The following is a 14,623-nucleotide window of genomic DNA, read 5'->3' as shown; positions in this document are numbered from 1 at the left end:
TCTTCGATAGCCATTCCTCTAACAAAACTTACTCAGAAGACTTCAAAATTCATTTGGAATGAAGCATGTGAGAAGAGTTTCAAAACCCTGAAGATGAAACTCGCATATACACCAGTACTAGTTCTTCCCGATTATGGCAAGAACTTAACAATATATAGTGACGCTTCAAAGGGAGGATTAGGGTGTGTGCTTATGCAGGAAGGTCAGATAATTTTCTATGCATCAAGGCAATTAAAACCTTATGAGAAAAATTACCCAACTTATGATCTTGAGTTAGCGGCAATCATATTTGCGCTAAGGATCTGGAGACATTACCTTTATGGGGTAAGATGCAAAGTATTTACTGATCACCAGAGCCTCAAATACATATTCACCCAAAAGTAACTAAACACGAGGCAAAGAAGGTGGTTTGAACTTCTGAAAGATTATGATTTATTAATCAATTACCATCCGGGTAATGCAAATAAGGTAGCAGATGCTTTGAGCGGGATGAACATTGAGAAAGTAAGCTTATCTTCTCTATCAGCGCAACCATGCCTTAGAGAATCAATCAAATCAAAACAAAGCTAGGATCCCTCTATCACGAATATTAAGGGATAAATTGAATAAGGAAAGACGCAAGAATTCCAGACTGATGAAAATGGTGTCCTCCGGATGAAAGGACGGTTGTGTGTGCCAAAAGTCGATGGGATTCAGGAAGAAGTAATGGCCGAAGCACATAAATCAAAATTTTCAGTCCATCCTGGAAGCTCCAAGATGTGATTAGATCTGAAAAATAATTACTGGTTGAATGAAATGAAGAAAGACGTAGCTATCTTTGTTTCCAGGTGCTTAACCTGTCAACAAGTCAAGGTGTTCCCAACGGCCTGGAGTACTCCTACAACCATTAGAAATACCAAAGTGGAAGTGAGATAACATCTCTATGGACTTCGTAGTAGGGCTACGAAAATCAAGAATATGTCACGATGGGATTTGGGTAATCATTGAAAGATTGACCAAATCTACCCATTTCTTACCAGTTCGAATGAATTACAACCTGGATAAATTAGCCAACCTGTACATGGATAACATAGTGAGATTACACGATATCCCGACAAGTATATTATCTGACAAAGATCCAAAATTTGTGTCACGATTTTGGAAAGGTTTTTGACAGGATCGATTATGGAGATCATCGTTGAGCTACAATAGTTAGGTTCTTGAAATATTGAACACCGATGAATTAAATCGAGTTTGATTTTCAAACCAAGCGAAAGACAGTCGAAATAATCCTTTGTAGAAACCAATTAAATATTTTGTAAAGTATTTAAAATATATGCAAGTTGAATCAATAAAAATATTTTAGTTGAAGCATTTTATCAAAAACTTGGTATGCAATATTTTGGTATTTGAAGAACACATAAAATGCTTCAACAATGTATCTTTAAACAATGGAAATAATAAGTAAATACAAATAGTCACAAATTTGTTTATGGATGTTCGGATACTTCAAATGCTCCTACGTCACACCTTCTTTCCCCTTGGGAAAGATTCACTAGAAGACTTTGATTTATATAACTCTTTGTACAAACCCACTCCGGAAGGGCAGCACCTAACTAGAAATCCTAGCACTTAAGATTGTATGCAGCACCTCACAATCAGTATATTGTTTAATGTCTCATATGCAAAGACTAAAAACACATTGTTTTACATGTTTATGTGTTATGTGAAGACTCACTCAACTAATTGAAGTTCAAATCTCTTTTATATGCGTGAGTGATTGTGTGTGACGAATTTATCCTTTACAGTGTACATCTCAAATTTATCCTCACACAAGGGCTTGTGCTCTCAACTTGCTGATTTTTTCATGCTAACTGCCCATGCTTTGAATCCCCTTCAAAAGATCTTGTTTGATCTTCAAGATGTTGTAATTATAAGCCCCAACAATGATATATACGTTAGACACAAGAATATGATCGTTTGGAAAGTTTATGTACTGTTTCTGAAATTGAAACAGTCAAATTCGCCTTGCTAAGTATTTTTCCGAGTGGTCAACTCTGGTCAACTGGTCTTCAGCTAGTCTGGTTCAGTTTCAGTTCAGTTGGTCAGTTGAAATCAACCTGGCTGATTTCAGTTTGTGCAGAACCTGTAGTTTCATCATCATTTATTAGCATCTTAAGCTTTGATTCAGACATTGGCTTCTGAATATGATTTATAGATCATTGTCTTATCTTTACAACGCATATTGAATCGCCTCATTCTAATAAATAAGCTGAGAGATATGACCAAAATACCACAACTGTTCATACCCAACTGATTGCTATTTTTTGTAATCAGTTCGATAATTCAGCGATCAGTTATGCCTTGATAACATCTGAATTTTCCCAACTGACGTGAAATACTACTTGTCTCAAATTGAGTTTTCTGAATCAGTAATGCCAACAGATTGTCATTTGGATCATCCAGTTGAGAGATATCATCAAAAAACCAAAACTTGCCAAAAATTCAACTTGTGCAAATTCATTTTCAGTTTGCTTATTGTTTTAATAACTTCACACTTGAGTAAATATGTTAGAAACACAACTAAAAGTTTTGCTAACATCAAAACCAAGATCGCGAACATGAAATGTTCCAACAATCTCCCCTTTTTGATGATCACAAAACTTGGATAAACAATCGATTCAACTAACATATTTCTCCCTCTTTTGTGTAAATAAAACAATAATATTTTCAAAACATTTTAGCACAAAAGTTTATCCCCTCAATGTTTAAACATAATCTCTCCATTAAAATTATAATTAGTTTTCCCCCTATATTTCTGAAATTTTGAAATTTATAAAAGAAGAGGGATAACTAACAATTTTTCTTCATGGCTTATTTTCTGCCGTAGCACATATGCTCTGCCTTCAATGAATAAACTGATTTTTCTCAAGCCTAAATAGGCTGCAAATTTTATACCTCTGTAAATCTCTATTAGTCTAGTTTGCAACGTAAAAAGCGGTTCTTGATTTGGACGCTCGAGCAATGAGATATGTAATTTTTCCTATGGTCGCTGCAAGCTGCACAAAAATTCAGTTTTGCATATATATGTTTAAAAATCTGAAATTTTTGAATTTTAAAACATCAAAATCAGTTTCAATGTTCTTTCAAGAACAACCCGCTCTGATGCCAATTGACAAGATCAATTAGGGGGACCATCGTTGAGCTACAAAAACTCGGTTCTTGAAATATTGAAAACCGAGTAATTAAATCGAATTTCGTTTTAAAACCAAGCGGAAGACACTCGAAATAATCCTTCGTAGAAACCAATTAAATATTTTGTAAAGCATTAAAATATATGCAAGTTGAATGAGTAAAAATATTTTGGTTGAAGCATTTTATCAAACACTTGGTATGCAATATTTTGATATTTGAAAAATACATAAATGCTTCAACAATGCATCTTTATAAAAAATGGAAATAATAAGTAAATGCAAATATACACGAATTTTTTTATGGATGTTCGGAGACTTCAAATGCTCCTACATCACCCCTTCTTCCCTTGGGAAGTATTCACTAGAAGACTTTGATTTATACAACTTTTTGTACAAACCCACTCCGGAAGGGCAACACCCAACTAGAATTCCTAGCACTCAAGATTGTAGGCAACACCTAACAATCAACATATTGTTTAAGGTCTCATATGCAAAGACTACAAACACATTGTTTTACATCTTTGTGTGAAGACTCACTCAACTAATCTTTGAATTTCAACTCTCTTTTATATGTGTGAGTGATTGTGTGTGATGAATTTATCATTTACAGTGTTCATTTCAAATGTATCCTCACACAAGGGCTTGTGCTCTAAACTAGCTGATTTCTTCATGCTAACTGCACATGCTTTGAATCCCCTTCAGAAGATCTTGTTTGATCTTCAAGATGTTGTATTTATAAGCCCCAACAATGATATATACGTTGGACACAAAATATGACCATTTGTAAAGTTTCTGTATTGTTTATGAAATTGCAACGGTCAAATTCTCCTTGCTCGGCATTTTTTCGAGTGGTCCACTCTGGTCAACAGGTCAACTGGTTCAGTTCAACTGGTCTTCAGCTGGTCTGGTTCGGTTTCAGCTGGTTCAGTTCAACTGTTCTGATTCAACTGGTCTTCATCTGGTCTGGTTCAGTTTCAATTCAGTTGGTCAGCTGAAATCAGCTAGGCTGATTTCAGTTTGTACAAAACCAGTAGCTTCACCGTCATTTATCAGCATCTTAAGCTTCAATTCAGACTTTGACTTCTTCAGATGATTTGTAGATCATCGTCTTATCTTTACAACACATACTGAGTCTCTTCATTCTAATAATCGAGCAGAGAGATATGACCAAAATACCGCAACTGCTCATACCCAACTGATTGCTGTTTTCTTTTAATCAGTTCGGTAATTCAGCGATATGTTAGGCCTTGATAAAATCAGAGTTTTCCCAACTGACATGAAATATGACTTATTCCAAATTGAGTTTTCTGATCAGTCAAGTACGCGGATTGTCATTTGGATCATCCAGTTGAGAGATATTATCAAAATACATCAAAATACCAAATCTTGCCAGAAACTCAGTTTGTGCAAAATTAAGTTTCAGTTTGTTTCTTATTTTAATAGCTTCACACTTGAGTAAATATGTTAGAAACACAACAAGTTTTTTTAACATCAAAATCAAGATCAGGAACATGAAATGTTCCAACAGTTTTTTTAACATCAAAATCAAGATCAGGAACATGAAATGTTCCAACAGTTTTTAAAAGGCTATGGGAACCAAAGTCACTCTCACCATGGTCTATCATCTACAGACTGATGGCCAAACTGAAAGTACAATTCAAACCCTCGAAGACTGTTGAGGGCATGTGCTTTGGATTTTCATGGAAACTGGTTTGAACAGTTACCCTTAATAAAGTTTGCTTATAATTACAGTTATCACAGCAGTATTGAAATGGCTCCGTATGAGGTGTTGTATGATCGAAAGTGTAGATCACCTCTGTATTGGGATGAATTAAGAGAAAAGACTACCACTGGACCTGAGCTTGTTCAAGTAACCATTGACAAACTAGTCATAATAAGAGAGAGACTCAAGACAGTTCAAGATCGACAAAAGAGCTGGGTTGATCTAAAGCGAAGACCGTTGGAATTGGAGATCAGTGAAAAAGCTTATGTAATAGTCTCACCTATGAAAGGAGTGGTTCGGATGAGCAAGTTCGGAAAGTTAAATATAAGATATGTCGGACCCTTCAAAATACTGGAAAAAGTGAGAACCCTAGCCTACCGAATAGCCTTACAACCAGACATGTCCATGATTTACAATGTTTTTCACATCTCACAACTAAGGAAATATGTCCTAGATCCGAATCACATCCTTAAGGTTGCACCACTGATGATCGAAGGAAACATGAACGAAGAACTAAAATATGAAGAGGTCCCTATTCGAATAGTGGACACCAAAGATCAAGTGTTGAGGCATCGAACCATCCCATATGTCAAAGTACAGTGGTCAAATCATACTGAATGGGAAGCAACTTGGGAACTAGAAGCAAAGATGCGCTTGGAAGGCAAATGGATGGCCAAGGAGAGGCTAAGGGGAAAGATTTCACCTATAAATATAACATGCAATGATGAAGAAAAAACTCCCAAAAAGCCATATGAAATTCGGCCCCTTCCCCTCCAAAAAACACCCTCACGACCGCCACTATCAAGGAGAAAGGAGGAAGTCTTGTCCCGAGTTTCGTGCTGAAAAGTATTTTCAATACTTTGAGGAGGCTCTGTCCAAATTTCGGTCACCATCTGGTCCGAATTCAGCAATCTTTGTAGGTCCAAAATTAAGCAAGTTTCGAACCGCGTCGTCGAATTTCTATAAGTGGGTTTTGGTTACTTATTTTCTTGTATTTTAAATTTTTCATAAAAATAACATGACATGCTTGTATGTGTTTCCTTATTTTCAAAAATCAGTATTTATGTAATTTAAAATTTCGATCGATGTACGTATGTTCTTTTCGGTTTCGATATTTTTTGACTCCGTTGAATTCCTTTCAAACTTCTGATAATTTCTGTTCGATAAATCTGAATTCTGTAATATAGTGTTACAAATCGAATTAGATATGAAACGGTAATTGTAATTCTGTCTGGCACCCATCAATAGGTATAAAACTTTGTTCTGGCCCCCATCAGTCGGTATAAAACTGTGTTCTGTCTGGCCCCCATCAGTGGGTATAAAACTGTGTTCTTGCCTCACCCCTTAGAGTATTAACATATTGGGAAAAATTTGACCATAGAAAATGAGATGAGTAATAGTGTTGTGTTTTTTCTGATTTGCTTCTGATTTGCTTTGAACCGTCTGATAAACTTTGTCTCATATTTAATTCTGTTTTGTTATAATAAGTCAAAATTAATAAGCTTTGAAAGTTTGTTAAAGAGATGCTTTAAAAATTAATTTCTATATGTATCTTTGGAAATCGATCTGCCCCTATTTGCTGAGTATTTTTCAAAACACTCACCCCTTACAACTTTCAGATAAGAATGAAGAGCAAATGAATGAGGAGGAACAAGAAGCTTTATGGGGATGGTGATCGAATGAAAAGAACGAGAATCAAGAATTTACAATTTTTTTTGTATTTCTCTTTCGCATTTCTGATGTAAACAATATTTGGTTATATGAAAAAGACTGGTTTTTGGCCATTTGCTACGAGACTTAATTGTTTTCAAGTAATTGTTAAACAATGCCGGATGTCACCGACGCTTCGGTCTTGGGTCGTGACAGATAGAGTGGTCACCTATGAAGTAAGTTATATGTTAACAGCGTCATTCAAAGATGAAGAATTCAAGCAAGCTATTTTCAAATGAAAGCTGACAAGTCGCCTAGACCAGACGGTTTCAACCCATGATTTTTTCAGAAATTCTTGAAGCTGGTGGGCTCATCATTAACTAGGGACTGTAAAACACGGCTATCGAATCTTCAATTGCCACGAAAGCTAAACAACACGAATGTTGTGTTGATTCCCAAATGTGAGTCTCCTTTATCTATGAAAGATTTGAGGCCCATCTCACTTTGTAATGTGCTATACAAGTTAATAGCAAAAGTTCTTGCTAATCGGATGAAGGGTATATTTCTAGACATTATATCCATATACCAATCCACATTCACTAAAAGAAGGGCAATAACAGATAATGTGATCTTGGCTTTTGAAACAATACAATCTATGAACCAAAAAACCAAAGGAAAAAAGGGGATGTAGCTTTGAAAATTGATTTTAGCAAGGCCTATGATCGTATCGATGATGGATTCCTAAAAGCGATTATGTTAAGGATGGGTTTTTGCAACCACTGGGTGAACTATATAATGCTCTGCATCACATCGGTTTCTACCCTATCAAATTTAATAACAACAAGGTCAGACCAATAAATGCGAAGAGAGGTCTCAAACAAGGATGCCCATTATCCCCATACTTATTTATCATATGTACACAAGGGCTCTCATCATTGATGTCTAAAGCCGAAGCAAGGGGAGCCGTTCATGGGGTCAAAGTCTGTAGGAGGGCGCCACCTATCTCTCATTTAATGTTTGCTCATGATTGTATTCTGTTCTTCAGGGCAGACATCGAGGAGTGCAACTCGATTGTGGACATTCTAAAATTCTTTGAAGCTGCTTATGGGCAGATGATCAGCCTGCACAAATCTGGAATAATGTCCAGTCGCAATGCTCCAACAATCACCCAGACCAATATTTCCTCTTCTTTGGGAGTCTTAACTCCACTAAACACAGGGAAGTATCTAGGCCTGTCATCGCTCATAGGAAGTAAAAAGAAGGCTATCTTCGCATACCTCAAAGACCGTTTGTACAAGCGAATCCAAATTTGGAATGGTCATACTATCTCAATGGCCGGGAGAGAAGTATTGATCAAATCAGTTGCATAGGCCATCCTAGCTTACTGTATGCAAATCTTACACCTCCTAGTTTCCTTAGCTGATGTGCTCCAAAGAATGATGAACTCTTATTGGTGGGGAACGAGAGGAAATTCACGAGGTATTCGCTGGACGAATTGGGATCAACTATGTGTGAATAAAAAGAATGGTGGCTTAGGCTTCCGTAATCCCCATGGCTTCAATCTTGCGATGCTGGGCAAGCAAAGGGTGGAATATACTCTCCAACCCCTATACTCTTGTTTCTCAAGTTCTCAAAGCAAAATATTATCTAGAAAATGATTTCCTGAAAGCGGCTTTAGGATCTAATCCTAGATTAATATGGAGGAGTATTTGGAACTCGCAAGCCTTAACTCGTGAAAGTTATCGATGGAGAATTGGAGATGGCAGGAACATTTCGGTATGGTCAGAGCCTTGGCTACGTAATCTCGAAAAGCCTCGAGTAGAAACTCAAATCACCCCGGGACTAGAATCTCTGAAGGTTGTTGATTTAATGGTACCATTCACATATGAATGGGTTATTGAGCTCATTGAAGAAATTTTTTGTGCACGAGACATTTCAGAAATCACAAACATTCCCCTTGTGACAAACGCTCCGGATGTTCGCATCTGGCACTATAACAAAGATGGTAATTATTCAGTGAAATCGGGTTATCATCTAGCCATGAACATCATCCACACAGGAAGAGTAAAAAATACAACTGACGCTTGGACTAAATTATGGGACTTAAATGTGCCACCCAAGGTTAAAACTTTTGCGTGACGTATGGTGCGGAATTGGCTCCCTACAAGAATAAATCTTCAGAACAATCGTCTCCTGTTCCCGTCCACCTACGTAAACTGTAACGCCATGCTAGAACAACCTAGGCATCTATTCTATACATGTCAATTGCACAAGCTTGCTGGGAGATATCCTCTGTGAAGATCGAAGTCAATTCATCTCCCCCCGAGATCGAGAACTTTGATGAATGGTTCTTTCACATCCTAGAAAGGTTGGATGTCGAGAGGAGGCGGATTTTTGTAATGATTATTTGGGGCATCTGGCACTCATGTAATGAAAGAGTCTGGAACAACAATTCACCCTCCGCAAACCGGACGATTACATACGACATTGACACACTTAATGAATGGCTTGCTGTAAGAACGGTAGAAAAACAGCCAAACCAACAACCGAACATTAGCACAGACGTGGTCTGGAGGAAACCCATGGAAGATTTCTTCAAGTGTAACGTGGATGCAGGTTTCGGTACCGTTGAAAAATCATTTGTGGTTGGCATGGTAATAAGGGACTCAAATGGCTCTTTCCTAATTTGCAGAACAGCCTACACCATGGAACAGCTCTGGTAAAGGAAGAAAAAGCAATCGCAATCCATGAAACTCTAAGCTGGATAAAAGACATGGGCTACGACAAGGTAATAGTGGAAACAAACTCAAAGATATCAGCAGATGAAATTCACTCGGATACATCAGATCTCACTGAATTTTGCCTCACTATCACATCCTGTCGTGCTATCACTGGGAATCAGAGTTCTCTTAAAGTCGAACACGTTAGGAGACAAGCAAATAGAGCTGCTCATACATTGGTTAAAACGTCTCTCCAACAAGCTTGTTTTGGTATTTCTGCTGTATTTCCAATCTCTATTAGCGCTATCATTATGAACGAATATAATTATCAAGTTGAAGTTGAATAAATGATGTTGGTTGATTTCAAAAAAAATAAAAATAAATAACAAGATCTTAAATTATTAAACATAGGATGCGAAAAATATGATATCTTAGCACTTAATTGAATCCAAAGATATGTGCAGCTTTTTCATGCGTTAGCCGGCCTATCGACAATCCAAAAGGGAGACAAAAGTTTCTCCAAGCAAATAATAAACAGAAAGAAAAAGGGACAGAAAAAAGTCGAATGGACAGCTACACATGACCAAAGAAAAAACTCGAACGCACTAAATAAGTACACAAATTGTGAGTGAACAAAGACACTAAAATAAAAACAGACACTAAGCCACGATGGACGTTGGACATTTATCTTATTAAGGAAAATTATAACAAATTAACTATCGCTCCATCTGTTTTTTTTTAAAAAAAAAAATAGTTGAGATATCGAAATGCGCATTTGTATTTAGCATATATTTTAATCAATGAAAATAAATTTCAATATACAAAATTCATTTTGATAAAAAATATTAAATTAAATGCTATAGAAACAATTCAGATTTCGAAAGGGTATAGTACGTATTCCATTATTTTCAAATATGCATAATTATTTTAAAAAGTTTAGTTATGAAATAATATACTTAGTAATATTCAAATATTGATTATAATGTTATTATTCAATAAGCATTTCTCCGGACCAAATATAAGATTTTTCATATTTGAGTTGAACTTTGAAAGTTATATTCTCAATTAATAGGGTGTCTCCAATTTTTTATACTTAATGTAGAAGACATAATAGATTTATATTCTTTTGGGTTAAGTGTTCATTAGTGAAATTAATACTGAGATGAACGACCTCCTGCAATGTTCTTGTGCATCAAGCTGATGACATTGTTCCACTTGATCTGGTTGGCAAAGTGTGTCATAAATGTGTTAGAGTAGCTGCCCGTCAAGCCAACTTGTGGCTAGGATTTTTATTGACTCTAATGTAAAACAATCTTTATTTTAATAATATTTTACGATTTTATTCGATTATAGCATTATACTTTATCTGTATACCTATGCAAGCTGCATAGATAAAGTCCTTGAATATACAATAGGTACCATGAGGTCTGCGTCGCAACGTAAGATCATGGAACTCATTATGAAGAGTACAGTATATTATAAACAGGTTTCTAGTCGATTCAGCCGCCTAAAACAAGGATAAATGTCGCTCGAGCTAGAGACTAGCATTTGTGGTGTAAACGCCGTGTTTCATTGGCAAGGGCATGGAGATGTCCATTCACGCAGACGGGTGATCATAAGATGATGCACTGAACAACCTTCCCTCGGACTGTCCAAGTAGTTCTCACTTATCGAGTGGAATAGTCCGCAGTTATGGTTGTATACCATTAGTCCTTTGACCCGGGACAATGTAGAGGCTATACATACTAGCATGCATTTTGATCCGTTTACCGACTCCATCGAGGGTCATCAGGTGGCGAGGTTGGGTGTAGTTTCGAAATACGTAAGAGCAAATGCATTGTAGTCGGGGATTCACCGTTCGCTCACGGGTGAAGATATCCTATGTGATCTGATGAGTTAATAGTGCAAGGAGTCTCTGGCCAGAGCAAGAAATGTGCTTCAGGGAAATGTGTTTTCCTAGTTGCACATACCATGCCACTATTAGTACTCAAAGATAAATCACATCGTTATCGAATTCATATGCAACTCTCGATATACCAATGGTTGCAGATTCGATCGGGATATATGTGTTGAAGGGACCGTACTGTACGCTAACCATGACTAAAGGTTCTTGCAGGCACTATCAGTGATACCAAGGGAATCATGGGGCGATGCTACTAGACTCTCTTACCATGATCCGATGGGTGCAATCAGAATGAGTTCTGACATTATTGATCAAGGACTTGATATAAAGAATGGGGTTAACTAGGGTAAACCCGAATAAGAATAAATTTTATTCTGAATCACATGGAGATGTGAATCCACGGCTAGCTGTATCCCTGAACTATTGAGGGTCACACAAGTATAAGATTCTGTGTTCCCGTTGAGATAGTCAAATTTCAAAGAGTTGGAATTTGGCGACTATAGCTTGATGGAGATCAAACAGGAATCTTATAAAGGAGTTTATGAGCTGATTCCATAGGATGGAAGAAATGAAAGTTAGCATGATTGCTAAATAAGAAAGGAGAGTGGAACTGCCTGTTTTGTGAAGGAGTTCACTAAAACTGACATTTGTCAAATATGGTAACTATCATATATGGTAAGTTCTAAATTTGGTAAGTGAAAATTTTGATCTTCGAAATTTTTAATTTTCATTATATGAACAAAATTTGTATTCTTGGTACATCGACGCTCTCGGATCGTCGATCCGGGTTATAATGATTTCGGAATCATTTTTTAGTAAATTTTGAATTTACTAATTAAATGATTGTACTAGTAGTGGTGACTACTAACATGCATAAATTCTCATAAATATTCTAGAGAAGCCTAGAATTAAATTAACTAAGGAGTTAGGTTATAAATTAAATAATAGTTATTTAATTTAATATACATATACATGTATATATATTTTTATGGTGATATAAAATATGTGTATATGATATTATTATATCATGTATTATTAAAGGTTAATAAATACATTATATATTAATTATATGGGAGTTTATAATATAATGAAACTATTAAAGTACTTGTGGGAGAGGGACTCCTAATTATATTAGGAGTCTCACTCTATATACACCACTTGAACTCATAACTACTAACCTAGTTTTTTCACACAAGAGAAAAAAAAATTCTCTCCTCCCTAGAAAAATCTCTCGGCCACCACAAAGAAAAGAAAAAAAAATTTGTTGGCCTTTGGTTTTTCTTATTGCCGCGCTTCCATCGTCGCACGATCTCCGCCTTTTGGAAATTCGGAGATTACAATCTCAACGCAAAAATTGTTTGGAATTACTAGTGCAATTCAAACAAAGAATTCAGTTTCTGATCGTGAACCCAATTAGACGATCAAAGGAGAATAGCCGTTTGTAGGGAATTACAAGAAGGGCTATATCCGTCTAAATATCGAAATAGTTTGGAGCCCAAGCGTTAAGAACGCAGAGGTATAATTCTAAACGCTATGAATGTTTTTGAGCACATGACGCCCAAGAACAAAATTTTTAAACTTCCACTGTGTCTGGGGTGCGGGAATACGATGTCCAAACAAAATGAGTGACATCAGATCTTAACAGGTAATATTGTTTCTGCTGGAGAGAAGGTTGGCAATGGAAATGGTAAGACTGACATCTAAAGGATATGAGACAGTACTAGCAGATAGACACGTACCTCTCCGGACTCTTGGGCTAAAAGCTCGACCAATCAGCGCCCAAGTAGACTACACTATGCGCTACCACGAGTCTATGAAAATAAAGTTATGGTTGTCTAGCAGCTAAATTTTGGCATAGTAGTAAATGTTTGATCCTAACAATTAGTATTAGAGCGAGGTAATAGTTTCAAGTCTCCCAACAAGCATATTTCCATACTTATTGAGGGGAAATGTTGCGTTAACCATACATGAGTTTGAGTAGTACTGAGCTAAGAGACATTTTAGAAACCTCTCGTGTGTCAAGGTGTTGATATTGAGCCGTTTGATCTAGTTGTTTAGGTGGACCATAAAATAGTGACTTCGGATCTTAATGAATAATATTGTCTATGCTAAAGACGGTACATTGTCTCTGTTGGCCACATGGTAGACATTAGGAGAAGGTAAGACCGATCTCTAAGGATTATAAGATAGCACCAGTATATAGACACCCACATCCCTAGAAATATGTGCCTAACAACACAATTCATTAGAACACACGTAGGTGCACTTTGAGTTGTTATAAGTATAAAAAAATAAAATAAAATAAAATCGTGTCTCGTCTAACAGCTATAATTTTTGGCCTATTAGTAAACATTTGATCCTAAAATATTAGAAATATGTATTATTGGAAATTTTTTAAAATAAGTAGCCAGTTTCCGTCAATATTAAAAATTTCGATACCCTATTAATATGTTCCAAAATTAAGGAGAAATAAAATTTTTAACAATAATTATAAAGATAACTGTGTTTGAATCTACTTAATTGTCTATATACTATACTAGACAATCATGCTCGATGAATAAAATCGATCTTTGGTTGATCAAATTTATGCAATCTAGATAAATTAAGTTATTGCAACAACTATTGTAACTACCTATTCAGTTAGATAAGTTGTGTGTGTAATATAATACACTAATATTACATATGATATGAACGTAATATATGTTTAATATTCAAAAGTAAATATCTCTAACGTTATATTTTTTCACAAATAGTTTGATATTATATGATCAAAATATTAATTTCAATAATGAAAAAAATATTCATTTATATATAAAACCAAAAAGATTGTACTAAATGAGACGATTGATTGTTGATGTGTATATCCTATTTTTCCCAAGAAGATGGATGTTAGGCATGTACTGTAAGAGTAGGTGTCCGACAAACCAACTTGTGGCTCGAGCTTTATTGACTATAATGTAAAACAATCTTTATTTTAATAATATTTTACGATTTTATTCTATTATGGCATTATACTTTATATGTATACCCATGCAAGCTGCATAGATAAAGTCCTTGAATATACAATAGGTACCATGAGGTCTGCATCGCAATGTAAGATCACGAAACTCATTATGAAGAGTACAGTATATTCTAAACAGGTTCCTAGTCGATTCAGCCGCCTAAAAAAATGATAAATATCGCTCGAGCTTGAGACTAGCATTTGTGGTGTAAACGTCGTGTTTCATTGGCAAGGGCATGGAGATATCCATTCACGCAGATGGGTGATCATAAGATGATGCACTGAACAACCCTCCCTCGGACTGTCCAAGTGGTTCTCACTTATCGAGTGGAATAGTCCGCAGTTATGGTTGTAGACCATTAGTCCTTTGACCCGGGACAATGTAGAGGCTATACGTACTAGCATGCACTTTGATCCGTTTACCGACTCCATCGAGGGTCATCAGGTGGCGAG

This window comes from Primulina tabacum, chromosome 3 (assembly GCF_025594145.1).
Source record: "Primulina tabacum isolate GXHZ01 chromosome 3, ASM2559414v2, whole genome shotgun sequence".
In the NCBI taxonomy this organism is placed as follows: Eukaryota; Viridiplantae; Streptophyta; class Magnoliopsida; order Lamiales; family Gesneriaceae; genus Primulina; species Primulina tabacum.
This window is presented reverse-complemented; position numbering follows the sequence as displayed.